The sequence below is a fragment of the Hyaena hyaena genome, unplaced genomic scaffold (genome assembly GCF_003009895.1).
Source record: "Hyaena hyaena isolate Hyena2069 unplaced genomic scaffold, ASM300989v1 scaffold_26, whole genome shotgun sequence".
In the NCBI taxonomy this organism is placed as follows: Eukaryota; Metazoa; Chordata; class Mammalia; order Carnivora; family Hyaenidae; genus Hyaena; species Hyaena hyaena.
In genome coordinates this window covers 1,108,926-1,131,255 of record NW_024080658.1, presented here as the reverse complement: position 1 = coordinate 1,131,255, position 22,330 = coordinate 1,108,926, and the positions used below count along the sequence as shown (strand labels likewise).

At 41.6% G+C, this 22,330-nt stretch overlaps 1 protein-coding gene and 1 long non-coding RNA gene across 2 annotated transcripts in view; both read right to left on the bottom strand.

The window, feature by feature from the left end:
- Positions 1 to 22,330, bottom strand: part of SNTB1 (syntrophin beta 1) — a 222,810-nt gene that overhangs the window by 99,258 nt on the left and 101,222 nt on the right. The gene's annotated exons all lie outside the window — the stretch shown is intronic.
- On the bottom strand, positions 20,340 to 21,291 carry LOC120228677. Its single transcript, XR_005527559.1, has 3 exons — positions 21,071 to 21,291; positions 20,589 to 20,874; positions 20,340 to 20,491 (listed from the first exon to the last, which is right to left on the bottom strand). It is a non-coding gene; the product is annotated as an uncharacterized LOC120228677 (long non-coding RNA).

Sequence of the window (22,330 nt, the reverse complement as noted above, 5' to 3'; positions counted from 1 at the left end):
TCTAATCGCCAGCAGTGGTGGCAGAGCTCGGCCAGTCCCCAGTTGTTACTGGTGCAAGCTGAGGCAGTTGGGGGAGCTGAGGTATGGTTGTTAAGTGGTGGCAACCGCAGTGTGTTTTCTAGAACAGCCTTCCCAATGCAAATGGGTGTTGACCTAGGCCTGGTTCTCTGAGCTCTTTGGAAAATACGTGAGCTCTCTAATATCCTTAGCTGGAGTTGCTCCTATTGCCTGAAACTACAATCCCCTGCTAAGAATGTAGATTTAGCAATATGGTGGCCATGATGGGAACTAATGAGATCACCTAAGGAATATGTCAAGTGTGAGCAGTTAATAGAAAAGAAGCCAGAAAAGGTGTTCTGCTATTTTTCCACAAAATCCCGTATCAAAAACAGGTCACACATGACATAGTATTCTGCTAGGCTCTGTGGGAGCCTGACGATCTCTCTCCTACTGGCTAGGTTTCAGTTTTTCAGTAACACATACACTTACAACATATGTGAAGAATCTCAGCACTTCAACTTTCCTAGGGGAATGGTACTGTTATCAAAGTTTTAGAAGGGGAGCCAGCTAATGTCAAACCAGAGAAAACATTTTGTTTTTTTCTACTACCTACTTCATCTGCACCTCACAGAATACTCTGTGATTTGACCTTGCTCAAGTGATTTAAAAAAAAAAAATAATAATGTTTTTATTTATTTCTGAGAGAGAGAGAAAGAGAGAGAGAGAGAGAGTGTGTGTGTGAACAGAGGAGGGTCAGAGAGAGAGGGAGACACAGAATCCGAAACAGGCTCCAGGCTCTGAGCTTGCTGTCAGCACAGAGCCCGACATGGGGCTCGAACCCATGAACCGTGAGATCATGACCTGAGCCAAATTTGGACGCTTAACCAACTGAGCCACCCAGGCGCCCCCAAGTGATTTTTTTTAAAGCCATCTAATTATGCAATGTGCTATGCAGGTCAAATAAATGTACATTTGTCTCTGGATTCTTGATATCATACACTGACAGAATTAACAGTCCATCCCAGAGTCCAGTCCAGAGCACAGCATGTAGAGTCTGAACATCTATTTTGCTTCTTTTGAATTCGATTATTTTGGGCCAGAGTTAGCAAATAAAAATATAGGATGCCCAGTTAAATTTGAATTTCAAATAAACAAATAGATTTTTTTTAATGTCAAGTACATCGTGAACGATATCTAGTAGTTGAAATGGTTTAAAGAACATGGATTAGAAAGTGTACAGAAAATAAAACCGATAGGACTTCATGGGATTAGCTATGAGAGATGGGAAAGAGAGAAGGGTCAAGGAGGTTTCTGGCTTAGCTGAATGAATGACAATGTCTATTAATAAGATAAAAAGTTGAAATAGTTCAGATTTGGCAAGAAACACAAGTTTGAGTAAATATCTCTATCTTCATTTAGATATCTTCTAATAACTTCAAACTTGTAACGTAGACATATACTGGCTACTCCTGAAGAACCTATCTATTCTATGGTTATTTTATTTTAATGGGATCAACATCTGCCCAATAATCTGAGTTGGATAACCCAATCATTCTTGCGCCTCCTGTTCTCTTCACCTGGTACCCCTTCAGTCTCCAAGTTTTATCAGTATTATCTTGGTGGTATCTCCCTTTCAAAGAGCTAACCAGATTGTAAACTACCAAGTTTTCTCAGTGGAGCTAGGGCAATCAGTTGTCTACAATGGGATATAAACATTACTTTGCAGGCCAACTTTCATCAAATGGTTAATGGTTGCCTGAAATAAAATTTTAAAAGAGTCTGAGGGAGGTCTCCTTCTAGGCTCAACTAGAAAAGTAGTATCATCATATATTGGCATCTGCCACGGACATGGGAGTAGGAATTGGGAGTACTCATGTTGTCTATTTGGTATTTCTAGAAAACATTTTTTTTTTTCTAGGAGAGAGAGAGAGACAGCGTGACCAGGGGAGGGTCAGAGAGAGAGGGAGTCACAGACTCTGAAATAGGCTCCAGGCTCTGAGCTGGCAGTCAGCACAGAGCCCGACACGGGGATCGAACCCACAAACCGCGAGATCATGACCTAAGTGAAAGTCGGACACTTAACCGACTAAGCCACCCAGGCGCCCCTCTAGAAAACATTTTGAAATGTGGTTCTGACATGGAGCTCCTGATTGCCCCAAGCCTAGAGAGAGTCATGGCTTTTGGTCACCTGATAATTTCTCTTTCGAGGCTTATCCCTTTATAGTTTATATATTATGTTATGATATATATTACATATCATATATATATTTATGATCTCTATTACGTTAATATTCCCCATTGCCTGACACACATAGTATCATAAGTATCTCCTGGGCCAAGTGAATGGATGGCTCTACTACTAAAAGGTTTGTCCAGACTCTATGGTGGCTCCCTTTCTAACTTCTTGTGAAAGTTCTATAACTGACTCCCTTTACATTTTGTTTTTCCCTTACTAGATCTTAACCCTTTCTTAACATTGAATAGTGAATTTAATGTTATGGTAAAAAGTACTTCAATTCTAAATCAAAATCTAAATTATTCCTTTAATAGACTTAAAAAAGTCAAACATGTTTTAATGTCACATGGGAATAGCTTCCATGGATAATGTGTAATAGCAGTCAACTCCAAAATGTTAACTTTATTTTACATTATTTTGTTTATCAGATAACTTATCATACATGATTTTCTTGGGCTAAAATAATCAATTTGTGATCTTGTGAACTTTATCCAGGTGGGATGTAAAAACAGACAGCCTTATAAATATGTAAATCAAGGTGAAAAGATGATACAAAATTAAAACAGCAAAGAATATTAATTCAAAGTGTGTACTTGTATCTTAGAGGTAAGAAAAGAAGTAGATGCTGTCTAATTTATGTCAGAGTTGCACATAAGACAGTAAAATGTACTTGTCTCACTCATGTACAAAATTGCAAGATGCCTTTTCATTCATTAACTTATTGTTTTTTGAGAGCCTAGTACTGAGACTTGGCATCAGGCCCATGAGGGGAATGGGACTCAATACAGGTATGGTTTCTGTGTTCTTCGAGATTACAGTCCAGCAATTTGGACAAGCGCATACTTTCTTTTCAGATAACATGAAAAATTCCTAACATGAAAGAGTAATTTGTATCTATTTTAGGAGCAGACAATCTTTTATTCAGCTCTTAATAAGCTAAATAATGATTTACCACTGTAAAGTTGGCAACTTCTTATACTCTAGAAACACTATTTCACCAAACCTCAAAATGTCGGTCATCCATTCTGTTTTCATTTCTACTAAGTCTTTTTTTTTTTTTTTTTTTTTTAAGAAGGGAGGAGAAAAAAAGGAGAGAAGGCCAAAAGCATTGTATCTCTAGGGCCCCTATATAGATGAAGATGTATTACCAGTAGAAGGCCATTCAGCCATTAATATCCTTCAATAAGGATTATTAGTAGCCTCTGCTCAGCAGAGAAGGCCCCATGAGAAAGGTGAGGATGAGGCAAAAGTTTTTTTGGATTTGAAGGATTTGAAGAGGCTCTACCACATGAAGTTACTAGGGTAGCCAGGGAATTGGGGTTCAGAAAGGGAAAAAGACTACGCAATTTTAGTTAGCATGAGGACACTAAATGAAGCGAAGAGGAAACCCAAAATTATCCTAGTTAAATGTATGAACAAGTGAATGATCAAAGACAGATTTAGCAATTTAGAAAGAATTCAGAGGTCATTTAATTCAACCACTCATTTCAAAGATGAAAAAAATCTAACTTCTGGGGAGAAGAAGTGACCTATTTATCCAAGGTCACAACAGCAGGTAATAGTATTACTGAACCTAGAATCCAGACCTCTTAACAACCATATTTATCCAAGTTCAGAGAATGGGAACAGAGAACTCATGACGTACTGAGGCCATCTTAACTTTCTTTACAATTTTCCAGAGGTCTGGTCCTGAATTTGGGGCTAATACCTCTTTCTGCATTTGAAACAGTTACTGTTAATGCTTTGTAGATATTTCACTGTCAAAGTATTTATGGAAATGACAGCTTCATAATTATTTTCTCTGTGAAGCCTTTGGTCAAAGACACGTTCACCTCTTTTGTAGAAAGCAATAATTATTTTATTACTTGAAGGATTTAAACAAGCACAAACAAATCAGCTACCCAAAAAATTGCTATTTTTAAAAAAAATCTATATCTGAATTATCTAGACAAGTTTTAAGTTGTCATGCAATTCTGCACTGGTTGCAAGAGAGGGTGAAAATCAGAATAATGCTAATGATCATCCCAAGTTTCAAAAGGTCACACTACATGAAATTCAATCTTCCTCATTCTTACAGTAAATGCCAAGGTGCCAAACAAGTTGGGAAGAGAGTCAATCTCTTCATGAAGCAAGAAAGCTGTGGGTTAGATTTGTTTAATTTTATTTTGACTTCATTAGTTGTTGTTGTTGTTTTTAAGAAAATAGGCATTAAAATAGAACTGGAAAGTTGTTACAAATGAAGGAAATTTACTCAAGGCTTGACAGAGAGGTGTATGGGGAGGAGGAGTCAGAAGGAGGGCAGGCCATGGAGGGGAGACAATACCCTGGTTCTGGGGTTGCTACCAGGGAAAGCTGAACTCCTGGGCAGGTCAGATGTCTGCCTCTGCCTATAACATTCCAAACATTTGCTCCCTCCAGATGTGCAAGTCAACTGATTAAACTTTCTATTTTCAGCTTTGTATCTTTGGGCAATCTGCATGAGGACTGTTTATCAATTAGCCTGGACTGCTTTTACCAAGATTTCAACATACTCCCTCCAAAGCAAAACACAACCAAACAAAAACAAACAAACAAAAAAAACTCCCAAAGAAACCAGTTATTGATGTGGGTAATGAATCACTCATGCAAAATATTTATTGAATGCTTGCCCTCCGCCAGGCAGTCTGCTAGGTATTAGGGATACTGAGTCCAAAAGCATAACCATGGCCTTCAAGGAGCTTAATGTCCATGGTGCTGAAGTAAGGTGCTGGCAAACAAGAAGCCCATGCTTGCCCTCCAGGAGAGGCCACATGGTACAGTGGTTAGAATGTCATTAATGGAGTCAGTTGGCCTTGGTGTACGCACTGGCTACAAACTGAGAGCATCCTTGCATGAAGAACTCGACCTCTCTGCGTTTCAGTTTCCTCAACTACAAACAGGAGTGGGCTGGGTCACCCCAAATGCAATTCTTGGAACAGTGATGATACTAAAGCTCACTTTTGAAGGAAGAGGATCCTTGAATAAATCAAAAAGGATGAGGAGTAGCCAAGGGGGGTATCTTAGGGAGAGGGACAGCCTGAACAGAGGGCAGAAGGGGAAAATTGTATTGCACATTATGGAAACTGTATGTAGTTCTTTAAAGGCTTGGACAAAGTTTAGGGGAGAGCTGGGCCAGGAAATGGGAATACAAACAGGGGAGAGTCCAAAGGGGACCCACGGACAGAATGTCATTAAAGTAAGTGATGTAATCAAGCTGTATTTTAGTTAGATGATGCCGGGAAGATGGGAATAGAGAAGAAGAGACTGGGGGCAGGACTGGGACATCCGTGCGATGATGGAGGTGGCTGCAGTAGAAATGAAAGGGAAAGAACACTTTAGATATTAAAGGCTAAACTACAGAGTAAGAAAAGCATTCTATTGTGATCATTTGATTTATGAATTAATACCTGTATCTTTGGGAAAATGTGTCCTCCAAATATTGAATTAAAAATACTCTTGCATGGGTACAGGAGTCGGCTAGGCATGGCGGGGGGAAGGGGAGGGATACAAATATAAGTTGGATGTAGTCCAAACCATTCACAGCCTAGTGAGGGGGATGGTACCAAAATAATTATAATACAAGGCAGAACAGGTGTGTCATTAAGGAAGCATGGAGTACCCAAGGAAGGCATGCTGGAGTACAAGGATCAGGAAATACTACAGGAAGAGAAAAACATTTGAGATGGGGCTCACAGAATGAGAGGATTTTGACAGCTGGGGAATGAAGGGAAGGCATTCCAGTCTGTGGGGGCCATTTATGACCAGGGGCAGAGACTCACAAATACTAAGGGCATTCAAGAATAGCAAATAGTCTAGTTTTTCCAGAAAACTATTTCTATAACTGCATTTATTTTTTAACAGTGTTGCTGAGATACAACTGGCATACAATCAACTGCACTTTAAGTATGCACTAAGTTTAGACATATGTATACCCACCATGATGACTCTTCTTCCCTCCGTTTCTCTTTCTACAGCTTAGTTTGCATTATTTAGAATTTTAATAAATGGAATGATTTAGTACCTATTCCTTTCTATCTTTTCTACACAGTATAATTATTTTGAGATTCATACATGTTATAGCTGTCAATAATTCATTCCCTTTTATGACCCAGTAGTAACCATTGTATGGATACATCACCATTTGCTTATCCACACACCTCTTGATAGGCATGCAGGTCCTTTCTAGTTTTAGGTTATTACAAATAACAGTGCTATGAACATCTGCTGTTTTGTTGTGTTTTGTTTTGTTTAGTGGACACGTGCTTTCATTTCTCCTGGGTAAATAACTTGGAGTAGAACTGCTAATTCATGTGGTAGGTGTGTGTTTAACATTTTAAGGAATTGCCAAACTGTGTACCAAAGTGGTTATGCCATTTTTCGTTCCCCTTTAGCAGTGGGTGGGGGTTCTAAAGACTTTATAAAAAGTCTTGAATGAGATGGTGTTAATCGTCCAACTATGTTTTCCTCAAAACTGTTTGGCTATTTCTATATGCATATTCTATTTGCATCTTGACATGAATTTTTAAATTCATTCTCCTGGGGTGCCTGGGTGGCTTAGTCGGTGAGGCGTCCGACTTTCGCTTAGGTCATGATCTCGCAGTTCGTGGGTTCGAGCCCCGCATCGGGCTCTGTGCTGACTGCCAGCTCAGAGCCTGGAGCCTGTTTCAGAGTCTGTGACTCCCTCTCTCTCTGACCCTCCCCTGCTCATGCTGTCTCTCTCTCTCTCCTAGAAATAAATAAAACATTAAAAAAATTTAAATTCATTCTCCAATTTCTATAGAAAAACCTGCTGAAATGGTGATTAGTATGGCATTGTACCTAGATATCAAGGAGGGGAGAGCTGTCATCTTAACAAGACAGACCATTCTTTCCTGTACACTCATGTTTCTATTTGGTATCATTTTCTTTCCAAATGAAGGACCTTCTTGAGCATTTCTTGTTGTATGGGGCTGCAGGTAACAAGTTTTTGTATGTCGGAAGAAGTCTTGATTTCACCTTAATTTTGAAAGGTGTTCACTAAACTAAACTAAACTAAACTAAACTAAAATTAGTTTTCTGACAGGTTTTTTGTTTGTTTGTTTGTTTGTTTGTGTTTTAGTTTCAGTACATGGAAAGATCTTGCTGGACTATCTTCTCACTTGCATTGCTTCTAGTGAGACATAAGCTTCCTGTTACTTCATCTGCTCATGCTGCTCTCACAGAATACCATGGACTGGGTGACTTCTAAACACAAATTTATTGCTCACAGTTCTGCATTCCGGAAGGTCCAAGATCAAGGTTCCAGCAGATTCAGTGTCTGATGAGGTGGCAATTTTTGATTTGTAAAGGGTCATCTTCTGTGTCCTGAGTGGTGGAAGGAGCAAGAACTTTCTAGGATCTCTTTAAAAGGACAGTTTTCCCATCATGAGGGCTCCACCCTCATGACCTGAATGCCTCCCAGAGGCTCTACCTCCTAACACCATCACACAGGTGATTAGATTTCAACATATGAATTTGGGGAGACAGGACACAAACATTTATCTATAGCAGCTGCCTTTTTTTGTTCCCTTCTCTACGTAATGTGTCTTTTTTCCTTGGCAGCTTTGAAGCTTTTCTTTTCACCACTGGTACTGAGCAATTTGCTAATAATGTGACTTAGTGTCACTTTTTGCATGTTTCTTGTATATAGAGTTTATTGAGGTGCTATGTATCTGTGGGTTTATGGTTTTTATCAACTTGGGTCAGCTTTTAGTCACTATTTCTTCAAATGTTTTTCCTCCTTTGCCCGCTCTGAGGACCCAACTATAGGTATATTAGGCGGCTTAAAGTTATCATAGCTCACTGATTGTCTGTTCATTGTCTTTAAAAAAAAATCATCCTTTCTCTCTGTGTTTCACTGAGGATAGTTTCTATTACTAGGTCTTTCTGTTAATTAATACCATCCAATGTGCTTTTCATTTCATACATTGTAGTTTTCACCTCCAGGAGCTTGATTTGGATCTTTTTTTTCTTTTTAAAGTTTATTTATTTATTTAGAGAGAGACAGAGACAGCATAAATGGGAGAGGGGCAGAGAGTGAGGGAAAGAGAAAGAATCCCAAGCAGTGATCCCGAGAATCACTGACAGGGGCTCAAACTCATGCACCATGAACTCATGACCTGAGCCAAAAGCAAGAGTCAGTCACTTAACTGAATGAACCACCCAGGCACCCTGATTTGGATCTTTTTGTATCTTCCACGTCTTTAACTGTTTGAATATATAGAATACAGTTACATGAACTGGTTTAATGTCCTTGTTGGCTAATCCTAATATCTGGGTCAGTTCTGGGTCAGCTTCAATTGACTGGTTTTATTCTTCATCAGGAATATTTTCCTACTTTTTTGCATGCCTGCTAACATTATAGTAGATGCCAGACACTGAATATTACCTTGTTGAGTGCTGCACATGTTTATATTTCTAAAAATATCCTTCAGCATTTTTTTTTTCTCTGTTTTTTCCAGGACACAGTTAAGTTTCTTGGAAACCATTTTATATTTTTAGGTGTTGTGTTAGTTTTCTTTTTTTTTTTTTAGTTTTATTTATTTATGTTGAGAGAGAGAGAGAGAGTTTGTGTGTGTGCGTGTGTGCACATGCGCATATGCGCATACGTATGCGTGTTTGAGTGGGGCAGGGACAGAGAGAGAATCCCAAAGCAGGTTTTATATTGCCAGCACAGAGCCCATCATGGGGCTCAATCCTATAAACAAGATCACGACCTGAGCTGAAATCAAGAGTGGGACACTTAACCGACTGAGCCACCCAGGAGTCCCTTTTTAGGTGTTGTTTTGAAGGTTTATTTGGTACAACTGGGGTAGTGTTCCATTTAGGATGAATTCTGTCCCTCTGTTGAGGGGAGGCCCTCTGTGCACTCTGCCTTCTGTGTACTCCTGTGAATCATGACATTCTCCAGTCCAACATCAGGACAGGTGTGCCTCCTGGTCTCATGTGAGTGCTGAGTGATGTTACCTCTAATCTTTGGGGGTAGTTTTTCCCTTGGTCTTTTGCAGTTTCCTCACGCCCATGCTGATCGGTACTCAGCTGGCCTTGAGGAGACACACTTCCAATCTCCGGATTTCTCTTTGTGTGGCTCTCTCTTCTCTCCTACCTGCCTTAGGGTGCTAGCTGTGTGGTCTTCTCAGGCTCCTCTTCCTGTCTTCCCAACTGAGTGGATCTCTCAGGTTCCACTGGGGCTATCTGTCCCTGGGCCATGGCCTGAAAACTCTGTCAAGGCAGAAAGCTAGGGCAATCTCAGGGATTGTCTTGTTTCCCATCTCTCAGGGATCACTGACTCATGTCCAAGGTCTCGAGCACATATTTCACCTGTCTTTTGGTTGTATCAGGTAAAAGGGTCAATCTACTTCCTGTTACTCCATCTTGCTTGGAGTGGAAGTCTTGTACCTTGCCTATTAATACAAGTCTTAAAGATATAGTCTTTTTTTTCCTGCATGATAGTCCTTTATGATGAAGGCATTAAGGCATTCACCATCATTGATGTATTAATTAATCAGATTAGACAGATTAGATTGTCTTCACTTCATGTCAGTTCAAAGGCATTTATTAGGTAGCTACAGTGTTTATAAAGACGAACCAGCCCAAAAGGAGCTCTACCTTCTTGGCATCAGTTTACAGATACAGCTAACTTTGGAAGGAACTGATTATAAGGCTTGTATTTTATCCATGCTTTTAACATTCCCTCTTTTTTAATGGTGCCTGCCAACACCATCACTAATTATGCATAAAGGACAGCTGGAGGATATAAGAAACTTGAGTCACATGATTTTACTAATTTTAAGCAGCCTTTAGGCTTAGACTTAGGGGCAGAAGTTGAAACTCTAGAGGGAAATACTTTATGCTGATGAGATGTTGACTTCTCTATTTCATGCTATTACACTGCTCCCATAACCAGAATAGAAAGCTGGCTCTACTTCAGCTAAGCGAAAATAAAGTCTTACATGGCTCCACCTTGGAACCCGTGAGAATGAAGCATGCTGTGGTAGGGGTACAAGGTTGATGACACCGAGGAGTTGGATTACATATAACCATCTCCACGGTCCCTCCAATTTTGAGATGAGCATTTCATAAAAGTTGTTCAAAGCAATATGTTGACCTTTCATGAGCTGGAGCAGCTGACATTTTGCCTGGATCTGGGCCAGGGTGTGTGCTATTCTAAACGAGAAATCACTTATCCCATCTGCACTAAAGGAACTTTTTCTGATCGTTTGTTAAAGCTTTATTTCCAAGGCACTGAGTGAATTTAATTAATTTCACCACCACCATCCCCTCCTTGATAAATTCCTCACACATGTGGATTCACTAGGAAATTGAATTTCATCTCTAGAAAACAAAAAAAGGACATTCAACTAAAGGATGAGAGATTAGTTTGGTGAAAGCCCAGTGATCGAGTCAAAATGAAAATGCCTCTCAAACTGTAATGAGATGAATCCGATTAAAATGCAGATTCTGGCTCAGTGGGCCTGGAGTGGGGCCTGAGATTCAGTATTTCTCAGGTGATGCATTGCAGCTGGTGCCTCCGTAGCACACTGTGAGTAGCAAAGAGCTAGAAGACATTAAGACTTTATTCATGTTTCATTTTTCCACTAAGTCACTGCAGTAACCAGGGAACCTTCTCAACTGAGCTTCAGTTTACTCTAATATAAAATATTCTCTACGGGTTCTTCCAGATTCTAAAAATGTATCATGTTCCCAAAAGTATAGGTCCAGTTTCTCTGCACTGGTGAATTTACACATTCTATTAGCAGACATGCATTGAGTTCCTATTATGTGTCAGGTACTGAATGAGGTACTGGCTAATTAAGCATGCACTAAATCCAACCCTGCATGATGAAATCAATTCAGAGAGAGAAGCAAGCAATGATAATGTGATGCCATGCATGCTATAAAGCTGCTTAAGCAATGGCTGTTAAGAACACATACAAGGGGACACCGATCTACAGTGGTTCTCAGACTTGAGTGTGCATCAGAGTCACCTGTCGGGCTTGTTACACTATAGACCATTGGATCCCACTCACAGACCTCTAGGAATCTGCATTTCCTACAAATTTCCAGGTGATGCTGATGCTTCTGGTCTGGGGTCACACTTTGAGAAACACTGTTCTAGACTTCAAGACACACAAATGAATGAAACAGGGGTTTGCTTTGACATGGAGGACTAGAAGGAGTCAGTTTAGTGGAAGAAACAGGCTTTCCTTCCCTCACCCCATACAGAACGGCTAGGGTAACTCTGGAGGGGTTTGAAGAGGGAGAGAGAGTACAGTGATAATTCTGTGACACATGAGCTTTGGAGTCAGAAGGAGCTGGGCTCAAAGCCCAGTTCTGTCACTTTATTGCCATGGTCTTAGTATACCAACGGCCAAAAAAAAAAAAAAAAAAAGATGGTTGAGGTTTCTCAGAATAATAACAACATGATTCTATCTGGAAGGAAGGAGAAAAAAAAAGACTGCCCAGAGAAGGTGATATCTGTGTGCCGACTGAGGATGACTGGGAGCTCGAGAAATAACTGTTAGGGGATAGTAGATAGTGAGGGAAGAGGATGGCTCTAGGTGGAAGATGTCATCAAGCTGTCAAATAATACATTGCTGTAATCACTAAGTACTTCCTGGCACGTGTGCATATATTATGAGGTTGTTAATAGAGGCAAATTTAATATTCCTTGAGGGAAACTAGCTGTTTTAAATTAGGACTCCTATGTACAAATCCTCTGTGAAGTCAAAAGGAAGACAGACTTCAATGGTAAGTGCACAATGAACATGGACTTCGAACTTCTAGGCTCAAGTCCCAGATCTGCCTCCTAGCAGCTCTACAACATCTGGAATTTATGTACATGTGTTCTTTCCATTTCTAGCAACTCTACAATGCAGCTGCCATTTTTATTACTGCCATTTGACACAGAGGAAGACTGAGGCCCAAAGGGATTAGATAAAATGCTCAAGGTTATAACTAGTAAATACTGACTGAACCAGTATTTGACCTCAAATCTACTGGATCAAGTTTTATAAACTTTGGGATTTTGGTTTTTGTTTGATTATTTCAAAAGAGGATTTTCTATACTTACTCAATGACTAGACATAATGAGAAAATCTGTTAAAACTAGATTTCTAAGCTCCTTCTGTAGGGGTTCTAGTTCTGTAAGTCTGAGATGGAGCCAAGAATCTGTATTTTTAATCAGTGACTGCTCCCACCCTCACCCTTGCTGCCATATAAGTATTACCTATGGGAAAATTTGAGAAGCATCATTACCTATTGTAGTGGGTTGAATAATGTCCCCCCAAAATTCATGTCTACCAGGGACCTCAAGGTGGCTCCTAACTTAAAAAATTGGGTCCTTAAAGATGTAATTAGTTAAAATGAAGTCATTTTGGATTAGGGTGGCCCTAAATTCAATGACTAGAATTATTATACGTAGAGGATACAGAGATACACACAGAGACAGACAGACAGACAGACAGACAGAGAGAGAATGCCAGTGAAGACAGAAAGATTGGGATACTACAACTAGCTGCAAGCCATGCATGCCCAAAGCTTGCTGGGAACCCCTAGAAACTGTAAGAAGCATGGAAGGATTCTTACCTAGATCCTTTGGGGAGAGCAGACTGAATCTCTCCCGAACTATGAGAGAATAGATTTCTGTCAGTTTGTAGTAATTTGTTATTGCAGCCACAGGAAACTAATACATTTACCTTCTGGAAATTTCAGGGAAATAACTGTCTTAAGCTGTCATTTTATTTTCAATTAAAAAAATTTTAATGTTTATTTTTTATAGAGAGTGAGACAGAGTGTGAGTGGGGGAGGGGCAGAGAGAAAGGGAGACACAGACTCCAAAGCAGGCTCCAGGCTCTGAGCTGTCAGCACAGAGCCCAACGTGGGGCTTGAACTCATAGACAGTGAGATCATGACCTGAGCCAAGTGGACACTTAACTGACTGAGCCCCCCGGGCGCCCCACAGCTGACATATTAACATGGAAAGCTGGTAACAGTGGTTGCTTCTGGGGAGGAGAACCAGGTGGTTTGGACAGAGGAGTTAAAAAGGGGGGATTTATTTTTCTTTTCATGTTCTTTTGTGCACGATAAACCATGTGTATGCATTACCTATTGAAAAAAAATAAATATTGCAAAAAGTATTAAATAAATCATTAAATATTCTTAAAGTGGTATCCTAGAGCAACATATTTGGGACCAGAGCCATAAATCAGGAATGTATTGGTTTCTTGCACTCCATCAAAGAAATAAACCATATTAAAGCCATTTGACATGAAGGCCTCATTCAAAAGAATGACTCCCAGAGTCACGTCTGGGGTCAGGGTGATTTAACCTATGGATCAGAGACTCTTGTACAATGAGAACAGAAGCTCTTGAAGGTGAGGTCCGGCAAGACACTGAAGATCAGAATCCTTGACTTGCTAGGATGAAATGGGGAATCCACATTGTCTCTACTTTATGTTGAAGAATACACTCAAAGAGATAAAATGACTTGCTTCATGTAACACCCTGAGTTGAGTGTTGGAGCCACGTGCTGGTCGTTCATTCTGTTCAATGTAGTATTTATTGGGCATTTATTGTGTGCGAGGCACTAGAAATATAGAGATGCATCAGGTGCCTTCCTGGGCTTGTCCTAGGACTCTGTCTTCAATGCCGCTCCTTGCACGTTCCCTGACTTTGCTCAGTGTTACAGGGGATGATTATTTGAGGTGTCACATGGCTTCTGCCCATAGGAGGCACTGGAGGAGCCTGGAGGGCAGGAGGGAGGGTAAACCTGTGCTGGCGTCTCAGCTCTTCCTTCACCATTATAACCAATTTGGTGCATTCAATTCTCTCTGTTTAAAATGCCCCTCCCCCACTCCAAATAAAATAAAAGCAAAAATAAAAATAAAACAAAACAAAACAAAATGCCCAGAGTAGTCTGTTTTCCTGGTTGGACCCTGACTGCAATGCTTCTGCTGCCTGGGGTTTTGATTTCCTATGGCCGTAAGCCAGCCTCTCTGCTCGGGCCACGCAGGTCAGTGCTGGGACTCTGGACAACCTGGAACAGAACAAACTGTCAGATTCCCAGAAGTGCCTGCAGCTGAGGCCCTCTAGACCCGTGATGACTGGTTAGCTCCAGGGCCTGGGCCCAACGCAGGGGACACACGCTGACCTTCCCAAGGCCAACCCCAACACTCCCCCTTACCCCCACCCGCTCCTCTGGGCTTGAGTTCACAAGCAATTCTAAGCTGAAGGGCTGCAAGTGCAATCAGAACACTGGGCACATAGAAGTAGGGAAGCTACTTGGAGCTCATCACAATCTTAAAGCCATCCAACTCTTACAAATAAGCTCACAGAGGTCACGGTTCTGGCTCCTCGAGAAGCACCAATGCTGTACTGTGTAGGGTAGTTTTCCTCTCTGAAATGGGGCCTCGCGGTTTTGCAACCGAATATACTGACTGAGGCAATCACTGTAAAGAAGAATTTTTCCATCTGGGGACCAGGAGTATCTTGGGGAATTTCCAAGGCACCATAAAGGTCATAGCTGAAGAAATTCTCAACATCTGTTTGGCCCTGTCAGTGGTAACATGAAGGCTGTAGGAATGCTGAGAGAAAAAGCTGAGAAACCATGCCATCTCCTGGGTCTTCCTTGTGTTCTCTCATCCGCGCATTGGTCCATTCATTTGCACCCACCTCTATCCAGTGAGTATGTATCCAATGCCCGCCTGGAGCCAGTCACTGACTGGGCTGGGCGCTGAGATAACGCGACAAACTAAGGCAAACCAGGCCAGGGAGTTAGTGAGATAGTCAGATGTCAGTCAAATAAAGACACAGATAAATGTAAAGACACCACATGGTAAGAGCTACAAAGGGGGACACATGGAAACTCAAGCTGAGTCTGGGGTCCTTCTGGGCCCCAATGAAGGAGTGTTGAGGTGTAGACTTCTTTAGCGAGGTATGTTTTTCTCTTCCATTCTTAGCTTCACAGCTTATGAAATACTTTACCATACATTATATCACTTTACTTTTATTTCAATGCTGCAGTGACAAAATTTTTAAGAAAGAAGGCTGAGAATTATTGCAGTGGAAGCTAATTCAGATGAGAGTATGAGAGAACAGTAAAAGTGAAGACACAGAAGAGTAAAATATTTTCAAGTCTTTGTTCTTCATTTGCCAAAAATTGGTGGTCTGGTCTTTAAATGCAAATAATTATAATCTGGAAAGGCCACAAACAAACACACAAATTCTAGCATTTTAGCTGGAGGAGAATCTGGTTACGCTGAGGTTATATCTACTTTTGCTGAAGCAGAGGTGAGATTTTGTTTCGGACAAAGGTGTCCTCTGGACCCATAGGGAAAGAGCAGGAGCCACAAATAATAACAGTTTCCAAAGCAACTCTGTAACTACAATAACAAAGGATGCTTTTCACATGTTCTGAATATGAAAAGGTTCTTTATCAGGCACCTTTAGGTCATGTTCATTTGCTCAGAAAATGCCGACTAAAAAAGAAGCCATACGGTTGCTTTGAGACTCTACATTAAAATTATATAAAGTGGGGACCGCCTGGGTGGCTCAGTTGGTTAAGCATCCAACTTCAGCTCAGGTCGTGATCTCACAGTTTGTGAGTTGGAGCCACATGTCAAGCTCTGAGCTGACAGCCCAGAGCCTGGAGCCTGCTTTGGTTTCTGTCTCTCCCTCTCTCTCTGCCCCTCCCCTCTTCATGCTCTGTCTCTCTCTGTCTCAAAAATAAACATTAAATTTCTTTTAATCTATAAAAAGTGGGAAAGAGGGAAAAACTGTATTTACTAAAGACACCTAGCTCCGTGAGAATGATTGCTACCTCCCAGTAAATACTACTCAGCTTGACTGCACAGTTAGGACATTTCCATGATGATCATATTGGTCACAATAAGATCGGATTATACTGTGCCATCAAATTATCCTGAAATCTCAGTTATCAAATATAACCAAAGTTTATGAAAATAACATGTTATGTTCCCAAAAGGGCCTGAGGTGGGTGGGCTGGGGACTGCTTCACCAGGTCACCCAGGAAGCCAGGCTTAAGGACGCTCTACCATTTTAAAGGTGCACCTCCAAGAACACACGTGCCAATCACTGCCTCAGCTCAGAAGCACACATATCACCTCCTCTCATATTTCATTAGCCAGAATTAGTCAGAAGGACCAACATAACTATAAGACTTAGAGATTTGGGGGAACAAATGGACTATTTGGTGAGCCTACTGTCTGCCGCTACAACCTATTTCCAAAACTCAACAAAACTGATGCTGTAGGGGAGGTACTACTTTGGCCATGATTCCTCCACCCTTATCAAGGTAGAGAGTTTCCTGTAAGCTCTTATTTTGAGTCTTTACAGGTGAAGGGAAGAGAAGCATTTCTTGAGCACCTATCATGTAGCCAACACTGTGTGATGGATACTGTGAGTTGGCTAATTCATGCTCACTGCACCCTCTTTACAACGTAGAATGCTAAAAATCAAACAAACAAACAATCCATCTTCCCAGATTCCCTTACAGGTAGGGTTTTGGAAATACACTAGGTTCTGCCAGACATACACTTTATGTATTTCCATGATAAGAAGGTGGCAGCTTTGACTGCCACTGCTGGTAAACAAGGGGGTCAAGGTCAAAGGCAAGAAGCAATGGCAGCTGGCTGGGACAGCCAGCATCCATTCACCCAGCCTCCTGGTGTCAATAGGCAGTTGCAAGGTGCCAGGCACCCTGTTCATCACTCCTCAGATCCTGCACAATTTTGGTAGTTCCAACGGCAACCTCCTGGTTCTCTACTTTTTCCTGATTGTATCTGTTTTACAGACACCTGAGGGTCATTAACAGAGACTCAATCAAAAAGGCCTTCCCATTTTTGGTAAGCAACTAATTCCTTAAATACCTTCTGCTTAAGTTACCTAGACTTCTGTTTCTTTCACTGTAACTTGACTGATAATATTTACCAAATATCATTATATGCATAAGTTCCTCTAACAACTTCTGAGAACTCTTAACTGTTGAAATGAGTCAACTTGTACTTTTAGGGAATCTGAGTTTGAGCTAAAATAACTGCAAGCATAAATTTGTTTTAAATCTCATGTTTTAGCTTTAAAATTCATACGAACCAACTCTATAATAAATTCTATTCTCCCCAAATTCAGAGCAAAATTGATGCTCCTCTAAGGTATACCTTTCTGTTCAGTGGCTTTACATATCCCTTGGTAAAGCCAACCTTATCCAAGAGGGTATACATGTCTTCTTTAGAGACATTTAATCTGTATAAAAATTCTGAAAGGTGGCTCTTAGGATGCTTTCATTATTTTATTATTTACAGATGGATTAACTGGAGCTTAGAGGGGTAAAATTAGGTGTCCAAGATCACAAAGAGCTGGGGTTTAAAGCTAGGTCTGTCTATTTTCAAAGTCACAATTTCTTTCCACTACAACACACAGACATTTTTTTTAACTTTTTTTTTTTTTCTGAGCTAGAGACAGCGTGAGCAGGGAAGGATCAGAGAGAGAGGGAGATACAGAATCTGAAGCAGGCTCCAGACTCTGAGCTGTCAGCATAGAGCTTGACGGGGAGCTCGACCTCACCAACTACAAGATCATGACCTGAGCTGAAGTCGGACCCTGATTAACTGACTGAGCCCCCCAGGGGCCCCAACATGCAGACTTTGTAAGAGAGCTACAACTCACTAGTTCTCAGCTGCTGTGAACACTAGTCTGTAAAAGAGGTTTGGTTAGTTTGCTTAGCTAAATGCTGATATTACTAGTTAGTTCTTCTCTCCTCCATGACACCAAAAGCTGTAAGCATCTGCTCCCAAATGGTGCACTTATTTTATGAAGGATTGGCAAAGAAAAGATGGAAGGAACATAGTAGAAAAATCCGTAGAACTAGAAAACAAATGACTAGAACACACATTCTATATCGTAGGTCACCCGTGAACAGCACTATTAGAACTCTGTACACAGACATGATGATAATCGATTTGTGAAGCCTGGAAACCTAATACAAACCGAAATTAACAGGGTCTGTGATAATGATGGCATCAGCAGAAATATGTTGGTTCAAATTCCTTCTTTGGCGCATGCACACTGCTTTATCCGTCACTCTCCTGCCCTACATATCTGACAGCAGGCTAGAGAATCCTGCCATCAAGACTTAGTGGAACCTTTCTATAAAACTGTATGTGGCTGTGGTAGGATTCCATCCCTTCTTAGTAATTCAAGCCCTGTCTCCATCTTTCCTGGAGAAACTAATCTAAAGATATTATTTGCAAACTGACCCAGTTCTTCAGACTGTCAGCTACTGTAGCTCCAGCATCAGACAGAAACATATAAAAGTCACAATGTGGTTTTCATCTGCCCAAACAGCTGTGTTATATTTTTCAACTCAATATTTTACCCAGCACTTTCCCAGTACTAACAAAACTATAAAAAAAAAAAAAAAAATCTTAATGCATCTTCATGCCACTTAAAGAATCCTATGATGATCTTATGAGGGATGGATATTTCCAGAAAACAAACAAACAAAAAAGAGATAAATGGGAGGAGACTGTATTTGCTGCTAAGTGCCTACTTAGGTGTAAGGCATTAGGCACCTATCAACTTACTTAAGTAATTCTGAAAACTCGATGTACATACATAGAAATACTATTACCCTAATTTTATATACTTAAAAAAATTCAAAGAAGATAAGTAAATTGACTGAAGTCACCCAGATCATGAGCAGAAAAGCTAATAATGAAATCCAGATTGGCCTGCCCTGAAAATTAATCATCTTTTCAAGATTGCATAACACAGCTAATAAAAAATATTGCCAGAGAGCTTGAGAAACTAGCTCCAAGAATTGGAACTTCTAGATCTAGTGCTTTGTTCCCAGGTAACATGAGGAAACATTTTCTGATTGCCTGAATATTTAATAGTACAGGAAACGAAAACAAATCGCACTACTTGGCCTTTACTGTGTGTTTCCTAAGAGAGGTGGAGGAGAAAGCTTTATCCTAGAGGGAATAAAAAAGCACCACATGACAATGGCCAGTGCGTCTACGAAAGGTAAGTGATTTGGCATTTTAGACGAGACTACATTAAAAAGACTTTGCAGTTTCGATTCCACTGATGAACGGTGGCTGCTCCAACGCACCCCACCCTCCCCTCACATCTCCGTCTGCTCTCGAAGTGTCACTGCTAGAACCAGCTTGGTGCGGGGTGATGGCAGCACTCCTGCCTGGCTCCCCAGCTTTGCCTTCATGGACTGACACGCCCTGTGGCCCCCTGCTCCCCGAAGAGAGGACAATAGTCCCTTGGGGAAAGCCCGTTTCTCAGCTAAGCTGTCCTGTCCACCCGCTGCTGCCCTGCCCATCAGCAGCTGCCAGTTTGAGCGCAATAACAGTCTTTTCCTCTGAGCATCACCATGGCTAAAAGAAATCTTGATCATAACTCTAGAAGGGGGGCGCCTGGGTGGCTCAGTCGGTTAAGCAGCCAACTTTGGCTCAGGTCATGATCTCATGGTTCGTGGGTTCGAGCCCCACGTCAGGCTCTGTGCTGACTGTCAGTTCAGAGCCTGGAGCCTGTTTCAGATATTGTATCTCCCTCTCTCTCTGACCCTCCCCTGCTCATGCTGTCTCTTTCTCTCTCTCTCTCAGAAATAAATAAAACTTAAAAAAAAAAAAAAAAACTCTAGAAGGGACATAGCACCTTTTATTTATTTATTTTTGAAGTTTAATTTTTTTTGAGAGAGAGAAAGAGAAAGAGAGAGCAAGGGAGGAGCGGGGGGCCGGGGGAGAGACTCTCAAGCAGGCTCTGTGTTGTCAGTGCACAGTCTGACCCGGAGCTTGAACCCAAGAGCTGAAAGATCATGACCTGAGCCAAAATCGAGAGTTAGACGCTTAAAAGACCGAGCCACCCAGGTGCCCCTATAACATCTTTTATTAAGCAGGGCCTTATAAACACAGGTTCAGTTGCAAACGAGGTGTTCAAGGTACACATTTTTCGTACAACTAGTTATTACCTGTATATACATCAGACGTATTTTCAAAAAGGACAGAGTGTAAGGACATTTTTTGTGATTTTATTTTTTCTGTCTTTGCTTTCTCCAGATTTGTTTTCTGCCCTTCCCTGCCTTGCTCTGTGCTCCAAGAGTAAATCCCAGTGTACTAAGTGCATCACTCAGGATCCCTAGACTCTGGCTTCCAGCTGTGAGCATCCACTCAGAAGCATGAACCCCAGACCCTAGGGCGGGAGAGAGAAAGATTAGGGATGCTGACCTACTCCCAACCCTCCCTGGGCCACGGTACATCTCCCAGGGCTCTTGTCCTCCACAGCTAACAGTAACTTTCTCTTCTCCTCTGTCCCTGGGGTGGGAGCAGCTTCCCTGTTACTAAGACCTGGGTGCTTCTCCATTCATCGTTGGTTCCTCTAACACGGCCTGCTCTTCTGTAAATGGTCCCCTCATTAAACATTCTTCAGTGAAGGCTTCAAGAGTGACACTGGCAGCTGTGACTAGCATCTGTGCAATTGCTGTTCTGGATGTAGTGAGTGATTTCCACATACTGTTCCACGAATTCGGGCAAATGCAAAGGAAATGCAAGACATGCCGCTGTTTCTTGCCATGCCTGAAAATCCAGGCAAGGACGTCAGACTATCAAAAGACTATCACCCTGACTGTCAATCCAGCCCATATCTCCAAAGCCTAAACTTGTCCTATGCTTCTGTTTCCCCCCACCCTCCACTGAAGCATGACTTTCCTTGGTTCCATTCACTGAAGGCCAGTGTAACCACCTAGCAAGAGGGTCCCCATGTATGACTGACCATGACTCCATGTCCATGGATGACAGAGCACACCTTGTTCTGGACTCCTTCTTTTAGCTCAGGCCTTCAGGCCCATTTTATCAAGAACTCCTGCAGATTCTGGCCCTTAAAACCTCTCAAGTTCATCCAACTTCTCTTTAGGGATCCTGTCCTACTCTAGCAGAGGCCAAGACGATTTCTCATCTCAAGTTCTGCAGTAGCCCTCTGACTGCTCCCCCAGGTAGCCCATGGTTGACTGTGAAGTCCAGGGGTCTTTGTGATGTCATTCCCCGGCTGCAGACCCCACCTGGGATAAAGTCCCAAACATAAAGGGGCTTAGCCCTGAATGTGACCATCTCTGCAGACTCCTGACACATTCTTCTTAGAGAGTGCGCCAAAGAGACTGAACCTCTTCCAATTCTTTAACAGAACTATGTTTCTCTTTGCCTCAGTGCCTAGACTCATACTCTCTTTCACCAAGAATACCCTGTTTGTCTGCCTCCCCCAACCTTTGATATGGCTAACTTCTAGTTGATTATTCTCATCTCAGACATCATTTCCTCTGACAACCATTCCCCGTGGCCACCATCCACCACCTTCCAGAAAACAGAACTCTGGATAACGTGGATTAGGTAACGGTCCTGTGAAGGAGCTGCTGGAGCATCCTTTCCACCTGTGTCACCTTTCAGAGTACTGTTTGGGAGTTGCTCACTTACTTGTACACATTCCCTACGTGACCAGAAGCTGAGTCAGGGCAAAACCCTGAGACCGCTGCAGATCGGGACCCAGCAAAAACCCTGAATGGTCAAAACTATCTGTTAAAACCTTGAAATCTAAGAAAATGAAAGAAATCTCAACCAGGTTGAATGGACCGGAGAGGTGAAGATTCCTGTTCTAGTTTTGTTTAGGAACAAAGAAAGTACCTGTCAACAGACACTGGACCTGTATGTACAAGTAGGTGTCGTCTGAATGTATCTGCAGCTCTCCATGCCCCAAAACCATCCTCCACTGAGGAAAGTAATAGTCCACGCGTGTGTTGAGGAAGAAGGGCAGGCAGGGGCCGCTCTGTGAATCCTCGTCTTGCCCCCTTCTCCCCCTTCTCCCATCCCACAGGTGACACCCTCTTGAATAGAGGATGCCTGCATTATAGTACTGGGTTAGTTGCAGAGGCTTCATTATCTCAGCTAGAAAATCCTGGGGCAGCTTTTTGCAAACCAAATGGAGTTCAGTTAATGTATCGAGAGTAAAGGATCAAAACCTAAATATTGAGAGTCAACATTA